We start from the raw sequence: 18,982 nt of genomic DNA, 5'->3' as shown, positions 1-18,982 counted from the left end.
ATATAAGCTTCTTCTAAGACATTTAAATCATTTTGTGAAGAAATGCTGTAAAATACTGAAGAAAACAATTATGTTGATAATCAAACATAATTAGAGCCTTTCACATTATTTATAGCATTATCCCTTATAAGATGAATATTTTTCAACTTCCTATATACTTGTAATGTTTCACAATAGTTTCCACACTGCATTATCAGTATGATTTTACAGAAAAATGCTGTATATTAAGGGTATCATGTTGTAAATCCAGCATCTTGTGATACTATTCAAGTATCAACTATCTGGAAGTCAGATATTCAGTATCCAGCCACAACATCTTTAAAGTATTGTGCAAATTCATAAAATGATAGTAATAATGCATTAACATAATAATACACAAATTATTAATGAATTAATAAAGGATAAAAAAATATGACTAGTTTTGAAGGGAAAAAAAACTTGCTTGAAGAGACTAGTTAGATATTTTTTGTATTACATTGGTTATTAATCTTTTTTTACCAATAACACTCTAGTTGCAAGTAAGTCCTTTTTTTTTCTCTAAGAGCAAATGAATTGGTTAAGTGTTTCTACCTAAGGCAGATGCTATTTTTAATTTGTTCATTTCTTCCTTACACAGCTGATACCTAAGACATATTACTCTCACTAGCTACACTTAAAAAATTAAAAAAAAAAGAGGCAGATTTCCTTTTTTTTATTTTCTTTACATTAGTTAATAACCTACACCTCAATATTAATTTAACTTCTGTTTTCCTTTGCTTGTTGTAATATTCTCTCTTTCTCTTTCATAAACTATGTAGTAGCTACTAAAGCAGCACATAAAACTATTCATACTTTGACTGTAACTAGAAATAATAAAAACTACAACAGGTCACAGTTCCACATACATTTTAAACAGGGGAAGATCACCATGTTACTTTTGGGACAACAAAGCCTGAAGTCAAGTGAAACATGTATAAAATTATCATAGTAACTTCAACAATAATATAGATTACTTTGTGTGAATGGGCCTTTTCAACTCCACATAGCTCTGAAAGATGCACTGTTGAAGTATTTGAAAATAAAAATCAGTAGATTACATAAACATACCAACATAGTATAGATATTTTTAAAAATTAAACTGTGTTGTTTCCAAAGCTAGACATAACACAAGTAACAAGAAAACTACATTTTGTCCCTAAATTTAAGTTGTTTTTTTTAAAGAAGCACTACTTGCTCATTCCAAGTATTAACATACTAGTTTACACTCTGAACCTGCACGAGTAACATATCATGTCATAATTTTAAAGTAATTCCAAGTAAAATGACACAAATCAATACTATCACAGGTGGGTCTCTGTAACTTGAGCAAAAAATGTAACTTTTATGGAGAAGAGAGCATTATATTAAGCACTGAATTTAAACAAGCTAGGCACTCATCTTTATAAGCAAAAGTTATTCTCCAAAGTTACAAACATTTTTTAAATTAATTTTTATATATATAAACAGTTGCATTGATGTGCATTGGCATTATTGTTAATCCTTGCATTATTAACCCGGTGGCCCCATTTTTATAAATGGATAAAATGTTTGGTTATAAGACCCAAGAAAAATGAACTATCTAGATAAATACACAATTAAACTTCATAAATCAAACACTGACAATAACATAAACCCTTGATAATTACATTTACACCAAAAATATCTTTTCTAACATATATCAAGATAACAAAACTCATTTATGTTATATTTGTTTTTGTTTTACATTTTTCACATTTCATTGTACTACTCTTAACTGTTCTGTTGAAAAGTACCTACTATAGCCATTTAAAACATTCTCTCCTTCATTCCTTAAAAATATCAGAGCAACTCAATTCTTATAATGTATAGAATCTGATACCTATTAAAGAGTGATTTATGAGAGACTTAACAGTGTGGCTAACAGAAATGAGATATTATGGTTCTGTAATATTCTGATATATATAGTTAGCTTATTACACTGTACAAGTACTACAAAGTAGAAAAATAGTTACAAGAAACTTCTACCATGTATTAGTTGTATGGAAAAATACCATTGTCAAAATCATTAAATGATGTAGTTGGCTATTTTATATTAAGTCATAACAAAAAAATATTTTCTTACAAAATCTTCCAAATAACACAATTTTAACTACCTAATTTAAAACTGGCATCAAATTAATGTAGCCATTAAGTATTTACACATGCATTTATTCTATTCCAAAATTTATTGACTTTTAATAATGATTTTTCATTCTTCAGGCATACAAAAAACTTGCATTTCCTCAGAAACAAACCTATGACCACCCAAATTTTGACAAGTTTTACTTTTTAAAAGATAAGATAATTTAAAACACTATTTGAAAAATTTCTGGTCTTGTTGGTTAATGTTGTGTCAAAAAAGAACTAAGTTATATATTAAGCATAGTGTAGCATCTACTAATGGGAATAAATAAATCCATGAAAGGATACAATTATTGTATTAACAATGAAAAAGTAAGATAAAAGTCACACCACAAATTGAATTTTATCCTGGAATTGGACATACTTGAAATGACTGCATCATAACTCAGTATACTTATAGACCGAAAAGTCTGAAGTTTAGGGCTGATAATATAGTAACAAACTTTGAAATACAGACTAATGAAAGCTCGAAATGAAGTACAATTACAAAGATTATAATAACAATCACAGAACTAATAACACAAACTTCATATTCAGAACTGAAGCATGTATAGGTGTAAAAGAAGACTGAACATGAAAATGATGAGATACAAAAATGAATATCCTTGTGAACTAATCACACAAAGAAAAAAATGTGTGTGTCATACATGGCATACATACTGTATTTTTAAATATTCCCTTAAATTCCAAGTAATACTTAATTTTTTTATGATGGATTTAAAGCTATATTTTAGTATAGAAAATTTCATGTTTTAAGTACATAATAATTTGGTACATTGAGTTACTTTTAGCTGCCTTATGCACACTAACAAACAAATATTTCCAAGCTTAAAAGAAGCAGGTGTTGGTTTAATTCTATACAAAAATAGAGATCTGGATATCAGAACAGAAAACAGTATCACACAGTATGATAAAATTTCTACTCAGTCTTAAAATATAAAAGCACACTAAATGGTTACATAAAATACTTGCATCATACCATTTAAAAACAATTTTATAAAAAGGAACATAATACTGTTGGCTGTTCTAATGTTCATAGCAAAAAATTAAATATTTACTTCCTGTTTATTGAATACTTTTTCTTTTAAAAGTTAACATAAAGTTCTGGTCCAAGAAGAATCAATTCTTTTTTTCCAATCTTAAATACTTTTTGGTTATTTTGGTCTACTATTCCATAAAGATGATAATTTTTTTGAGACTAAGACTGATTTCTTTTGTTTGCTGCTTCCTCCAAGCTTATTATTTTAATTAATTTTTTTTTCTTTTATTTGTCTGTTATTGAAAATCTATGAGTGATTTCATGTCAGCCATGGCCTTCTCTATCTGTCTGGCAAATCGTTGAGAATCCTGTTCAAAAATAAATTGTTTTGTAGTTTAGAATTTATCTAAAAAAAGGGATTTTAGGATTACATTAATAGTAACACAATACACTGGAAAGTTTCAATGTTGGTTTATATAAATAAAGAAAAATTAGTACCATTAAAAAATATCAGAGTATAAAGTAAAAATTCAGCAACCCTCCACAGGTAGATAGACATGAATACATGGTACTATGAAAATTAATTTTTCTTGAACAAGTTTCTTTGTCATTCAAATCTGTCTGAAATTTATTGTTTTGTTGTTTTTACTTTTCTATAGTATAAAAAAAATTTAAGCACTTTCCTATTTTCAAAGTAATCATTTAGAATAATAGCATTACTTAAAAAAACTGGTAAAATAGGAACTAATATTTCTGTACTTGAGTTAGCAATGAATCCAATACTATTTTGATTAATGCATCAACTAAATATATATTTTTATAAAATTCTAGAAAAGGTATACATGACTACATTCTTCTTACAAATGAATAATCATTTGATTTATATAACTGATTCTTTGCAGAGTTGCAAATATCCAACTGTCCACAACTAGTAAAATTTGTATGTTTTATGAAAGGATATTTAAAATTTTGAATGAAACTTCACTCTGCTCTGTTAGAATGCCTGTCTCAGGTCAGTACCTATCTCTCATAAAAATTTTAGACCACTGCACAAAACCTTTCATAATGTTAATATAAAGTTTAAGCCAACATTTGCAGCTTCTCTCATAAAAACCCCAATACTAAGCATGTGGAACCAAACTAATAATCATGTCTATAAGTATCTGCCATCACCCTTGCAATTACATTTCAAGCAAATAAAATATTAACAGAAGCACCTAAGCATTGCCATCACAGAAACTACATAGTTCCGGGTAGTCTGAAAGATTAATATCTTGTGAGCACTGTAGAAAGAAATTGGAGTATAAGACAACATATATCTTACTGTTTCTGGAGAAGAACGTTTGCTTGAAATGTGGAAAAACACTATATTTTCTCCAGCAATAATATATGACACACCATACCCGTCATCTGCAACCTACAGAAAATAAAAAATAAAAGTAAATAGACCACAAGATTCTAATATTTAAAAGTAACAGTAAAAGTATCAGGAGTGTAATAAGTACATGCAGTATTTTCAAGTGTTTTAAGTCTACAAATCTGAAGTTAACTCCCTATAATAACATTGAAACTTATGCTCAAAATTACAAGAAATATTTACAAGAAGTAATTATTATTTATGATTCATCATTTGCAAATTTATAAAAAGATAAAGGAAAATGACACATACAAACATACAATACAAAGATTTTTGTTCAAAGTCATTTTTTTCTGTCAAAAGTATAATGTAATGAACTCTAAATTCCACAAAAACTATATTTGCCTGCAAATTTGCTTCAAAATTAAGTTTCATCTTTTGGTACTTAAAACTGGATATACACCTTTATGAATTAAGTTTGATGTACTTTGTGGCTAAACATCATGTTGAACTTCATATTATACGTAGAAAAAAAATTAGATGTACAGAAATTCCTCTATATGAATAAACCATTACCAACCTAGAAACCACTAACAATTTTAGTATACTAAAAACTTTGTAAATTTATAGATGTTGCATATAGTTATTGTATTCGTGTCAATGCATAGAGGTTTTTAAAAAAACTGACATACATAGCACTGACAAGAACATCTGGCAAAATGAGTTTATGTATAATAAGCACCCCTGAAAGAACTACAATATAAAGAAGTTTGTTTTTAACTGGTTGTTATAATTTGTCTCATTAAAAATATGTGTAAACACATTGATAAGTAATATCCAGGTGTACACCATCCAGGTCCACTTATCTCTTAACACAAGTTCCATCTACATGACTGAACATGTGACCTCTTTAAACTCATTTAGTCTTTTTAGATACAATACTTCTAGCTTTCAATATAATGTGTATATTTTCATAAAATTTGGCAGTATCAGTTAATATTACAAGTCTTTAACATATAAAAAAGTCATTTTTAGTGAAGTATATTTAATAAAATAAAGATTTGTAAATGAATATGGAGTATTTGTTTTAAATTGTCCAAGTGCAAAGTAATTCTTATGTTAAAATTTGAAACACTTTTCCTTATCTCAACAAATCTAAAAACTTCCTTTGTGTAATCCCTACAACCTCCTAAGTACATTTCAAAAGGTTTTCAGTAAAATTAGAAAGCTTATATGTTATTTTCTCTAATATCTAACTCCAAATGAGAATTGTAAGTATGCCTGATTTTTTAACCACCAAAAAATTGAAATAATTGATTTAATTTTTTTTATAATGATTACACATTGTAATATAAAACCATATTCGTTTATCTTAATTATCTCTAACTTCATAACAGTATAGATCTATTTATAATTACATTATGTTGTTTTATTGCCTTTTGAGCCATGACTAACTACTGTCTGCATCATTACAAGTTGTAAATCACATGGGACACGGCTCACATTAAGCTATCAAACTTCAACTAGTTTTTATTATATTATTATTATTTATTTTACTTAATCTAATCTTAACTCACTGAAAAACATGCTTGTTTTGACAGTTTAGTTGTTTCTGTAATTATACATAAAGAATAAAATGAAAAACAAGAAATGAAATACTTATCCAATCTCCTATTTTTCTTGCTCTTGGTTTCAAGAAGAGTTAACTTTAATCTTTAAACTATTCATAACATTCCAATTAATAATTTTTATTTAATTAAGTAATGCTCCAAACAATATACATAATAACATGCAAAGAAATAGACAAACTCCCTTATCCTAAAAAATTTTCTGGCTTTTTAACTGTATAAAAAGTTATAAATGCATCCAAGCTAGTTGTTAACTTTCTCACAGGAATGATATTCATATTCTCAGTACAATTGACATTTAACTGCTGAGAGCATAGCTTTATACAACACGTTACTTCATGGAAGAAAACCTTAAGTTTCTATTAGTCGTAGGTAATGCATATAATTAAATGTAAGAGTAAACTATTAACAAATTATGAAAGAGAGGATGTGACAAGAGGTGTCTGACTTTCTAACTTAAAGGTGTGAAACAGAACAAAATAAAAAACTATAATAAATGTGATTTATCTGAGGAATGATGATTTTATAGAGTAATTTACACATTAATAATTTCCTATTTTTATGAGGAGTAGCGCTCAGAGAAAATGCATCACACTAGGGGAAATTCAGGATCTTTTAAAATACTGCCTTGTAAAATTAAAAACTTAAAAATTTATAAACTATTAAAATATGGATTATTAGTTACGATTTTATGCTCTTCTGATTGGTATAAAATAAACAAAAAATAGTTTAATAAAATTTTGAATGTAAGACACTAAAATCTGTGTTATGCACAGTAAAGGAAACCTTGGAGATAGGGTTAACATGGGTGCATTTTTTTGGGTTTCTAGGTTATTTCCTCTAATAGCTATGGTGGTCTCTGTCTCCCTTTCATACACACATCTTTTTCTTATCTATAATAATGAAAGGGTGTATCTGTGGGTCTTTGTGTGACTGCCATAACTCCAAGAGAAAAGAACTACTAGAAACCAGAAAATCTGCACTCATATTAAGTGGACACATAGGGTATGTGCACCCAGAAATTATTATTTATCTATATGTGTGCAAGCATGTACAACCTTTTATGAAGCAAGCAAGTGAAAAACCACACAGAAAACACTATGTGACTGCCACAGCTCCAAAAAGAGAGACCCTAGAAATCTGAAACTTTGCACCCATATGACTGCCACAGTTCCAAAAAAAAAGACCCTAGAAATCTGAAACTTTGCACCCATACTAAATGGACCATGAGGGTGTGTACTTAGGCATCATTACTTATTCACACACGTGTGATTGGGCATCGTTTTACTGAAGTAAGCTTATGAAAAACCACATAGAAAAGAAGTGGTTCCAAATATTACAAACAGAAATCACATAGAGAAAAGGAGAGATACTTATGGGCATGCATTTGCTGTGTGCACCTAGGTATTTTTACTTATCCATATGTACACCACATTGAGGCAAGCTAGCAAAAAAAAAAACTACACAAAAAATAACATATGCATGACATAGCTCCACGAAAAGAGAACACAGAAACCTTTTTTATGTGGCAAACTTGTGAAAAAATACATAGAAAAAAATGTGAACATTGTTACGAAGGTTCTGATACAGGAATGAATTTCTCCAAGTTACTTTGAAGTGAAGAATAATCAACAACATCAATAGGAACTTTTTGGTGTACGAAAAATATCTTCTTAGTTTTCACGTCAGTGAATATTATTTTCCTCGACAATAATGAACTTGACTTTCTGTGCAAGTGCTTTTTTTTTCTAAAATAGTGATTATACTGGTCCTTTTAACAAATGTTGGCACAAAATTTTTAGTGTATTGCTAACATATTCTTAGCTATCTAAAAATAACTATAGCTTTTTTTAATAACATTCAGCATGAATATTTGATTTATCAATGATGTTTTGGTTATGGTTCAGTTTCATTTTGAACACTTTCTTAACATTGCAATGGGGTAAATAAGTTGGTCATTCAGAATCTATACTGTTGCAATAACTGTATCAAACAATTGTTAATGGTGTATTTACTTATATTACAAATAGACTTGTTTTGGAAATTCGTGCAAAGCTACATGAGGGCTATCTGCACTAGCCATCCCTAATTTAGCAGTGTAAGACTAGAGGGAAGGCAACTAGTCATCACCATCCACTGCCACCTCTTTGGCTACTCTTTTACCAACAAATAGTGGTATTGACCATCACATTATATGCCCCCATGGCTGAAAGGGTGAGCACGTTTGATGTGACAGGGATTTGAACCCATGACCCTCAGATTATGAGTCAAATGCCTTAACCCACCTGGCCATTACAAATAGAAATTACAGACAAATATACACGCACATCTTTTTCATGAGGCCAACTATCAAATAACCACATATAACAAAACTTCATCCTTATATATCCAGTTAAATATAAAAACTAAAAAGAAACATTGTATTTTGTTAACAATGCATTACAACAATAGCTTTTATGTTACATTGCTCAGCAATAAAAACATAACCTAATACTGTTGTTTCTCTATGTGCCAAAAGTATAAAATTAAATGTATAAGCTACAAAATAATAAAAAATCATTGTTTTCTAATTTATAGTCTCTGTTAATTAAAGAGGTTTGATTTTTATTACTTGTTTTTATTATTTAAGTTTACAATTGGATTGATACTTTTAGAGTCATGTTATCTCATGCTATGTCACAAGAGAAATCATGTGTGATGAGACACAACACAAACTGGCTTTTATATATGTTAGACAACTTCATTTATAGTGGCATAAGTAACTACCTTTATTAATTTTATTACTATAACCAGAATAGTCAGACAATAATCTAACTAATCTAACTGGATAAATGCATTTTGGTCTTTACGGCTACTCTTATTTCGAGAAACAAAACAGATCAAGTGTGATGTGTCAAGTCACATACCAGCTCTTTTATAGGTTAGATAGCCGGGCATAAAGTGATGTATATAATTAATTACAATAATTTTATTTAAATATTTTAAATAACAAGTCTGTGTTTGATCACCATAGTTTCAAAGAAATCACAGATAGATGCACACACACCATAATATTATAATTGTAAAATTATTATAGCTGATTATAGATGCCACTATACATCATGTTATCTAATGTATCTAAAAGCCATGTCACAATCGGTTTATCTTGATTTCTCAAAATAAAAAGAATAATAAACAAGTTTACCTGGATAAATACATTTTTGAGTCCCCTTATTTTGAGAAATAAACTGCAACATGCTGCAACATACAGTAGCTTTTATATGGGTTAGATAACATGACATATACAGTTACGACAGAAAGTGTTCGTACCCTTGCGTCTCGAGTAGTTTTTTGCTCATAACTTAAAAAGTAACACGATTCGACTAATAGACATATAATATATTATAAATATTATACTAACACACATCTACATACATTTTTACGTAAATTAAACGACAAATAAACTGTTTATAAACAAATAACCAAAAATAGGAGAAGCAGAAAATGTTCATACATTTCAGAATGTGTGAAAAAACTGATATTCCCGTAAAAATTTTGTTTAGTTTGGCGAATAAACTACATTATACCATTCCAGAACTAGACATTGGGTTTATAAGTATTGGAATTTAGCCAGCAAAACATTTACTTTCGGCAACTTAGAGCCGTCTCCTTCATTATCTACTTGGTCATCATGGCGAACAGGAAACAACTGTCCAGTGATTTAAAAAACTGATTTATTGTAAAATACAAGTCTCGTGTGTCTCTTTCCGGTATTGCTACACAACTTAATATGCCAAAATCTACAGTTCAAAGCATAATTACCAAGTTTAAACTTACAGGATCAACTACTAACCTCCCTCGTTCCAAACGCCCCACCAAAATTCCAGAGAGAACCAAGAGGAAGGTTCTCAGAGAAGTTGTTAGGAACCCTTGTTTAACACGTAATGACTGGAAAGGGAAACTGGGGTTGAAGCAAGCACCTCTACAGTTACGAACATGTTATGTTCTTCTGGGTTCAAAGCCTGCCGTCCTCGTAGAACTCCATATTCAAAGCTTGTTCATTTAGAAGCACACTTGAGGTATGTAAGAAATCATGTAGATAAACCCTTTAGCTACTGGAAGAGTATTCTTTGGTGAGACAAGACTAAAATCGAGCTTTTCGGCCACAATGATGTTCGCAATATTTTCTGTAAAAAGGGAGAATGAAATCTTCCAAAGAACACCGTCCCTACAGTTAAACATGGAGGTGGTTTGATCATGCTATGGGGTTCCTTCAGCTCTTCTGGTGTAGGCAGCCTTCACCGCATCAACGGAATCATAAAAAAAGAAGAGTACATTGATATATTAGGCACTTATATCAAGAATGATGCTTGAAACTTGCAGCTTGGGCATCGTTGGATCTTCCAGCACGACAATGACCCTAAGCACACATCGAAATATGTGCAATTCTGGTTGCAGAGGAACCATATAAGCATTCTGGAGTGGCCATCGCAGTCACCCGATCTCAACTCAATTGAAAACATTTGGCATGAGTTGAAGACCAGGGTTCATCAGCGTCATTCGAAAAACTTGCAAGAGTTGGAGGCCTTCTGTAAATACCAGTCGAGTACTGTCAAACGATCATGGAGGGCTATGAGGAGAGATTGCACCAAGTAATTCACCTGAAAGGCTACACAACTGACCATTAAAGTAGATGCACGAACACTTTCTGCCCCTCCTATGTTTGGTTATTTGTTTATAAACAGTTTATTTGTCGTTCAATTTACATAAAAATTTATGTAGATGTGTGTTAGTATAACATTTATAATACACTATACTTTCATTATCCTAATAGTGATACTTTTTAGGTTATGAGGAAAAAACTACTCACAACGCAGGAGTATGAACACTTTCTGTCATAACTGTATAGGCATGTATAATTATCTATAATAATTTTATTATAATTGTTCCTTTCTAGCTTTTTTATGTTTCTTGGAAATAAAAATGTTTAAAACATTTCCGACTGTTCTTTTATGCTAAAATAGGTTCATAATACAAACAATGACATAGTCACATAGAATATACCAACATCAACCTAATAAGATGGGTGAAGTCAGGTACTTTTACTAGTTATAAATAAACCTTTTTAACCAACAAGTTATGACTCTCTGTATGTTTAATAATACACTGGTGAGAGTTATATCTTGACTTGTTCCTTTCAAAGTACTCTGAATGAATACGGTTAAAACAAGTAACAAATGTTTTCAATCCCTGATAACTGCCACCTTCAACAGATTTATTTGACCTTTATCCTTTCCATGTAGACATTACATACATGTGAGAAAAATGGTTAGAATGAGTTCATTTCTAAAAAAACTAACAATTATTTTGAAACTGGAATCACATCTTCATCACAGAGTACATAAAATTGACTGTAGTATTGTTGGCTGCTTGAATGACTGGTAGTTCCTTACCTAAATATGTTATAGTTAAAAGTAGAGTTTAAATTGTATTTAGGTTTTACTATTATATTTTAGTTAATTATTTATTACACTGCATAGTTAAATGATTTAAACATTTCTTAAATATACTCCATACTTTTTTATTTGTTCTCAAAGCTTACAATGTTATGCACTGAAAAAATTTTGCTGAAGGGTTGCACATGTCTCTAAAGAAACTGTAATATGCCTCAAAAGCACCATTAACTTGAGAGATAAATAACAAGTTGTGAAAGAAAAGAAAGGAAAATAAAACAATAAAAATGAACTACATATTATAAGGAAAAAAGAGATGAACTTACAAATTTAACATGTATGTTGTCGTTGTTTTTTACTTCTGATTTTAATTATTTCATTCCATTGTAACTTTATAATAACAGCTAGAGTTGTTAATATGGTAGAGTAAATGAAAACTAAAATACAAAAAATCTACCTCAAAAGCTTTTAATATTCTTTTAGGAGGTTCTAGAGATACAAATGAAATATGAAAACTATAATATGAAGAAAAGTTTTTTTATACTTTAAATGAAAATCACTTTGCATTTGAGTTGTTAATAATTTGAATGTTACTAACTACAATGGATAAATATTTTTTAGTAAATGCACTTAACAATAACATCATTCTTTTTGTACAAGATACCTACGTTATTTAATGACACCTTACCAGTCTTTGAGAGGATACATTAAGAAATCTCAGTTACTAGAAGTATTGTTATACAAGTGAAATTCATGACTCAATTTCCACAAAGTGCACAAGTCTGCCAAAAAAAGGTTTATTTTATAACATGAAATTAGCTATTAAAAGAGAAACAAGTTACTGAATATCACTCAAAAACATGTTTGTCTTTAACAGCTAATTTTGTGTAATTTAATACTTCAATAACTTACTGGTCCAAACCCACCACCAGCAGAGATATGGTCTGGATATTTCTTCAGGTCCAAGAGGTTTGTTTGTCCATGTGGTGTCTGAAAACAAGGAAAAAAAAAATCACTATTTCACATCTGTTACAAAATATTATGTGTTTAATAAGTTACAAGAATATGCCTACAAAATTACCATTCTAAAGTATTCATGTCTGAAATAGCATTTAATGCTAAATAATTTTTACTTAGCTTATAAAGAAAACTTAGAAATATAACAGTCAAAATAAAATAAACTATTTAATGAAATTTACTAAAAAATGAAACCAGCTGCCAAACAGTACAACAGTAGTCATCTTCTAAATACAAAATAGTATTATGAGAAGAAGAAAGAACTTGAAACAGTGTTGTAATAGCAGTAATTTAACAAAATCATAGCAATTAAGAAGAAAACGTATTATATCGATGCTTTTACCAAGAGTTAATAACACTTTACAAGAATGTTTCAGGCCAATGTTGTTCTTGCAGTTACTTCCTCCATTACTGACTGTCGAGTGCAACAATTTAAATCATACATCTTAAACTTTTCACTGAAGTTAATTATCAGCTTCCAAACCCTTGTTTAAGTAGGTTAAAGGAGTTGCATCACAAGACTTTACAGGTATGTGGTTAATTGGATTAGCTCTGATTCTAATTACTTCTACCATCTTTCTTATGATTTTGAGTAGCAACTTGAAGATTGTTAATTGTCATAACGTTCACAACTTTGAGGTAGTGGGTTGTCTTTGCCTTGAGGTATGGTTCTGGAGACCATTGCAGTACTAGATGCTTTTCTGTGAAAGTTTCTAGACTTTCATCAATAGCACTGAGGCTTATTTCTTTAAGATGTTGCATCCTTTGGTTCTGAGACAATGAAACCAAGATTAAATGCCCAAGCCATAGAGTCATTCTTCAACTCTTAATAACATGTTTATAAATTAATCTGTGAAGTGCAAATTTTACCACTTAGGGCACTGTGCAATACACAGATGTCAATGTTGACTCACTCAACCTCACATGCTTTCCAAGAGCCCATTTGCAAAACAGATGTCCATGGAAAATACATCTGATGATTTATCTATGAATGGCACTGCATGAATTTCCCCTTGCAATTACATATGGTGGAAGAACTGGTATGTTAAATTTGGACATAACTAGATTCTTTATTGTAACAGACTATTATCATAAGATGATATGGCTATTTCTTCATACTATAATTGTGTCAGCAAATTATGCAAGTTCACTTTGTTATTTTTGTAAATAACCTAACAACCATCATAAATCCTTTGAAAGAACTTTAATAACATATTCTGTATCATCTTCATAAATATTTTACCACTAGAAAGATAATAAGTCGCTCATACATTGTTGCAACTACTAAAGTAGACATACATGTAATGATGTTGTTCTATTATTCACATGCCAGATATTGCTTTAAAGCTTTAAATACCTGATTTTTCACATAACAGAAAATTCTAGAAAAAACACCTAAAATGTGATTCTAGAGAATGGCTAATGGAAGATTATGAAAAGTTCACATAACATATGATCTTACAGAATTATTAGCTTTAGAAAGATTTCAGTAAAAGAGGATCCTCAAAAAACATTTATACCTGGCTTGTGGAAAGCTTCCATGGCTCACTAAGAACTTCCCTCAAAAATGAAGAATCTACTTCTAAGTACTTGGAGACAACATACAGACAAAATAAGTGACGATCTATCCCCTTTCCACACATGGCATCTTGATATGCTTTCTGATGCTGAGTACATGCTCTTCGCAGTAGTGATCGTTTCTCTTCAAGCTAATAAAATATTTTTTATATTTTCCACTTGGTACTTACTTTCACAAATTAACATATTACTAAATAAAATGTAGGTTTAATGATAAGTTTGAACAAAGTGTGATGAAATATTGATGTTTTATTTTCCTCAGATTACACACCTAAAAGAAATCATAACAAAATATAAACATAAAATATGGCCTATAGTAAGAAAATAGTTTAATACATAGCAGGTAATACAAAGTTACTGAACAAATCCAATAATAAAAGTAAAAACATTCTCAAATCAAAAGTAATGCACGTGAATGATGTAATTTTTTTAGTTTTAGATTAGTTGTGTTTAATCATATGAACACAAACAATGTGTTTAAGTTAATGAATATACCTTTTATGACAGAATTTACCCAAGAAAGTGAACAAATACATTACAATTATTCTGATAAGATACAAGGTTTTACTTCAATTATTAACATTTTCATGACATTTTTATACTCACTGAACACATTGGATCTTCCATTGCCTTTACCCAAGTGCATGATTCAATGGTAACTGGTCGGACGGTCTCTGTTCTTCCTTCTCTGAACAATCGTGTCATGGAAGCTTCATAAGTCAAACTGAACTTTCTAGCATCCTAAACAGAACTATGCATTAGCATCCCAAAAGTTTTACTAAAACAACTTAACATCCATATAATTTAATACTATTACAGTCTATCCTAACCGCACTTTCTATGATAGAGTTAATAGTTAGAATATTCCTTTTTATAAGTTTTGTATGTTACTTCTGCTAGCCATGCAAGATCTCAAATTACCTAAGACAGTACCTTTCAAATGTTGCAAGTATTTAAGCTTTATATATTGACGTTTGTCAAAATAGAAAAAAAATGCCCACAAATCTTTGCCAATTAGCTTTACTTACTGAGATACATTAGTTATTGCTGAAACAAAAAAATAATGAAGTGAAACTGAGGTTCATAACAGCAGATATATAAAACTGTTGTATGATTATCAGCAATGCAAATAACATTCAGTGCACTTTACTTCTTTAGAAATAACTGCAAAATTACCACTCTGAATTTTCCTAAGTCTTGTTATGAAATTATAAGTGAATATGCTACAATAAAAATATTTTAGCTAAAATTACTTTGAATTACATAATTTTTTTTTCAAATGTATAATTCTTGCTCACATCACCAGCACCACTTGAAAAAACATACATAAAATTCATTGTGATAATCCCAACTTAGAAAACAAGTATTTATTAAATAATCTCCTTGGGTTAAACACACAAACAATATTCAGTTACAAGAAGTTTTATTTTTAATGATGATATACAAATTGTAAATGTACTTCATACCATTATAATTTTGACGAAAATCTTGCAAAACACATAAAATAATTAACATACTTGGTTTACAAATTTCACAAATTTTAAGATGTATTCTAATAAGTAATTTCCACCACTTACTCTGTAATATGCCAACTGAAGAGCCATCTGAATATAAGCATCTGGACTGACCTTGCACTTTTTTATTATACCTTTTCCATAAGCATCATGCATGTAGAGATGAAGATCAACATCCTCAAGAAGAGTACGAGCAGAACTTACACAGCTTTCAATTATATCAATACACTGCCGGGTAAAGCAATAATGTGTTTTCTGTTAACCGAGATACTTTTTGCAAAAACCAGGTAGTAAACAAATAATGATGTAAGGTATTTATTGAAATACAGTTAAATAGCATAAAATCCTAAAAAAAAACAATGCCTTAAGGACATCTAACACTTTGTGCAAATCCTGCAACAAGAAAAATTTAATTACTATAAGGCTCAGTTAACAAAATTTCATTTTTGTTTGCAATACCTCATCATCTCCAAGTTTTTATACTTCACTCCTCAAGGTGTTTTTGAGGCAGTTAGTTCTTGGATTTGGCATCACTACACTTATGAAATAAAATGTACTACGTTGTATTATAAACCAATGCACTTTTGTTGTAACAAGCTATAATTTCCAAGCATTAACATGATCTAAAACAGACAGCACCATTTTAACTTGGTTTCAGGAAATAAAAAAGAAAAACATGTCAAAATTATAATTTTTTCTGTACTGTAAATGTATTTCCAATAGGTAATTCCCTTCATTCACAAGATTAGCTATTCCCATTTGGCACTGTCCTCTATTTTCAAACTTTGTTTCAATTATGCAAACCACAAGCTTTCCATCCCACTCCTATTGGAATCAAATGATGACAACATGTCTCTCATCTAAATCATCATGAATCACTTCTCCACCAATAGGAACACAGTGCATTCACATGACTTCCTCTATGCACCTCTACTGAGCTATCACTTTGAAGTTTGGCAGATGACAGAAACAATGGAATTGAGTGGAGAGGAAGAGTGGGAAGTGTGAGAAGAGGGAAGTACCTATCAGAAATGCATTTTCAGTGCAGGAAAATTATAACTTCTGATATATAGCTAAATTTCCACATTGATTAGGAGGAGGAACTGGTGCAATGGAAAAAAAAATAACCCCAAACATTATATTAAGATTACCTTCATATATAAGAGAGTCAACTCTGAAAAGGGGAGACATAACACTTCTTATCCAGGTATACTCTTTACCCAAACGTGTAATGTGTAAGAAAACGATGAAAAGTAAAAGGAGCACATCTTAGTGGGAGAGAATGTGGTAAGAAATTAATTCTACCTGGAGAAAAATATAGTAACTCAGTCTTACAAGACAAAAGAGGGCAAACAAGGATGATGTAGAGTGGCTAGGTCATGATGGACCATACTTTGTAAGTCTCCAATATCCAAAACCTCCTTGTGGGGTAAAAACATCTGCACAAGGGTAGGATAAGGATTATACCATCTTTACCTAAAACAAATAATGGGGGAATTTAAAATCACTTCAATTCATGGGAATGACACAGGATTAGCTGTAAGCTACTGAGCTGGAAATTTAATAATCTGATCTCGAGAGGATGTATACCATATGCAATCAACCACATCTCAACCATCAAACAAGATCGAACTGTTCAAATGGCTATAAAATTCCCCATTAGAAAAGGGGGATAGCCAAGGATAGGATTAGAACTCCACATTCCACCACTGTGACCCACAACACAGATGTAGGAAATACAGGGAGCAATAAAGACAATCCAAAACCTGTGTGATGAATTATGTTGACTGGTTCACTCTAAGTCCAAAACCAGGTGACAGTGTACAAACATCCATGAGGTGGTAAGATGAGGGCTCCCAATCACAGAAGTAGAACTTCATTTTTGATGGCTCAATTCCTCTGAAAGCCACATCTCATCTACATCAGCAGAACACTACCATTCTACTCTCAACTGAATGGTTATACCATCTTTTTGTTAAGCCCACTTAGGAAGATGCCTCCATAGTTCACCATCCCAGTGACTTGGAACTGGTTAGTGGTAAAAAATCCCATACTCTATTAGAAGAAACGGGGGTGCATTGGAGAGTCAGGATAGACAACATTACATGAAACAGTGCAATTGATGATCATGAAACCCTATGTTGAAAAGTAGCCCATACTGATTTATTTAATCAAGACATGGCAGATATGTGCAGTTATCTCATTCTGCTTTACCCATGAAGTCTATAGTGGTATTGTACACAAAAGGCATACTTATGAAGCAAAATATCTTGAAACACCCCATCTCAAAGGTGACTGAAGTCATATAAAAGAAAGCACTAAACATACAGTACAGATTTAATGTTAAAGAATACCTGGTCAGACACCACTAGCCACAGAGTTGGATCCATGTGATGAAGGTATGAAGCATGGGCTCCTGAAAAAACATAAAGCAATTGTAACACTGAGTAAGTGTTACAGTTGCACAAAAATAATAAGTATAGCCACAGCCAAAACCACAATGCAATGTAAATAATGGGAGTTGAACAAGTTAGGGTTGGTTCACATGCCTGATTACATTAATTTCCTCCAAAGACTAACAAAAACGAGAAGTGAGGGAACATGAAGATTTCGGATTTGATGAGAGATAACATGGAAAAAGTATGGTGGGAAGGGAACAAACTTGAATAAGACAACTGTATTAAAGGCAAACCCAACTGGGAGGATACAGAGGGAGAGATCTCTGGATGAAGAAAGTTAACACAAAATAAGGATACTGGAACAGAAACCATGGAAGGAAGCCATGCAGGCTATATATTAATGCAAGATAATCACAGGATATAGAAGTCTTTCTGGATCCACATTAGGGTAGAGATGAGAAATATAGGAAAGGAAAATAGGTCAAAAGCCACTGAGCTTTTGGGAAGGAAAGAATGATCCAGTCAAATAAGAAGATAGATATGGTTGTAAAGTGTGTGTGTGTAACATCAATGGCAAACAAGTAAAACAGCCATTGTTCACAGGCCAAAAGAAAAAGGAAATATGTCTAAAGGGACAGGTGAAAATAAGGTAAAGTAAAGGAATGGAGTATTTCATTAACATCCCAATCTGGAACAGCAGGTCATTTAGGAGATCAATCAATCCTGGAAGAACGGATTAACATCATAAGGATGGGCAAGGCAAAAATCCTTGTACTAAGAAGAAGGACAAAGGTTATGAGATAAGGCTGCTCAATAACCTGAAATCGAATAGACTGAAAACCAAAGGTTAAAAAGTTGCATGAGAAACTATGAGACATTAGCAAAAGCTGTCATCACTTG

General features: G+C 30.9%; 1 pseudogene across 1 annotated transcript in view; it reads right to left on the bottom strand.

Annotated features, from left to right (window-relative positions):
- Window positions 1–676: 676 nt before the first annotated feature.
- Window positions 677–18,982, bottom strand: part of LOC143253172 (carnitine O-palmitoyltransferase 1, liver isoform-like) — a 101,266-nt pseudogene continuing 82,960 nt past the window's right edge. The window contains exons 18-23 of the transcript XR_013029423.1: window positions 15,747–15,911; window positions 14,776–14,910; window positions 14,112–14,300; window positions 12,487–12,564; window positions 4,482–4,574; window positions 677–3,525 (exon numbers count right to left, since the gene is read on the bottom strand). The product of XR_013029423.1 is annotated as a carnitine O-palmitoyltransferase 1, liver isoform-like (transcript). The remainder of the gene's footprint in view (window positions 3,526–4,481; window positions 4,575–12,486; window positions 12,565–14,111; window positions 14,301–14,775; window positions 14,911–15,746; window positions 15,912–18,982) is intronic.

This window comes from Tachypleus tridentatus, chromosome 6 (assembly GCF_004210375.1).
Source record: "Tachypleus tridentatus isolate NWPU-2018 chromosome 6, ASM421037v1, whole genome shotgun sequence".
NCBI lineage: Eukaryota > Metazoa > Arthropoda > Merostomata > Xiphosura > Limulidae > Tachypleus > Tachypleus tridentatus.
The sequence above is the reverse complement of the archived record's forward strand: the minus strand, read 5'-3'. Positions and strand labels throughout refer to the sequence as shown.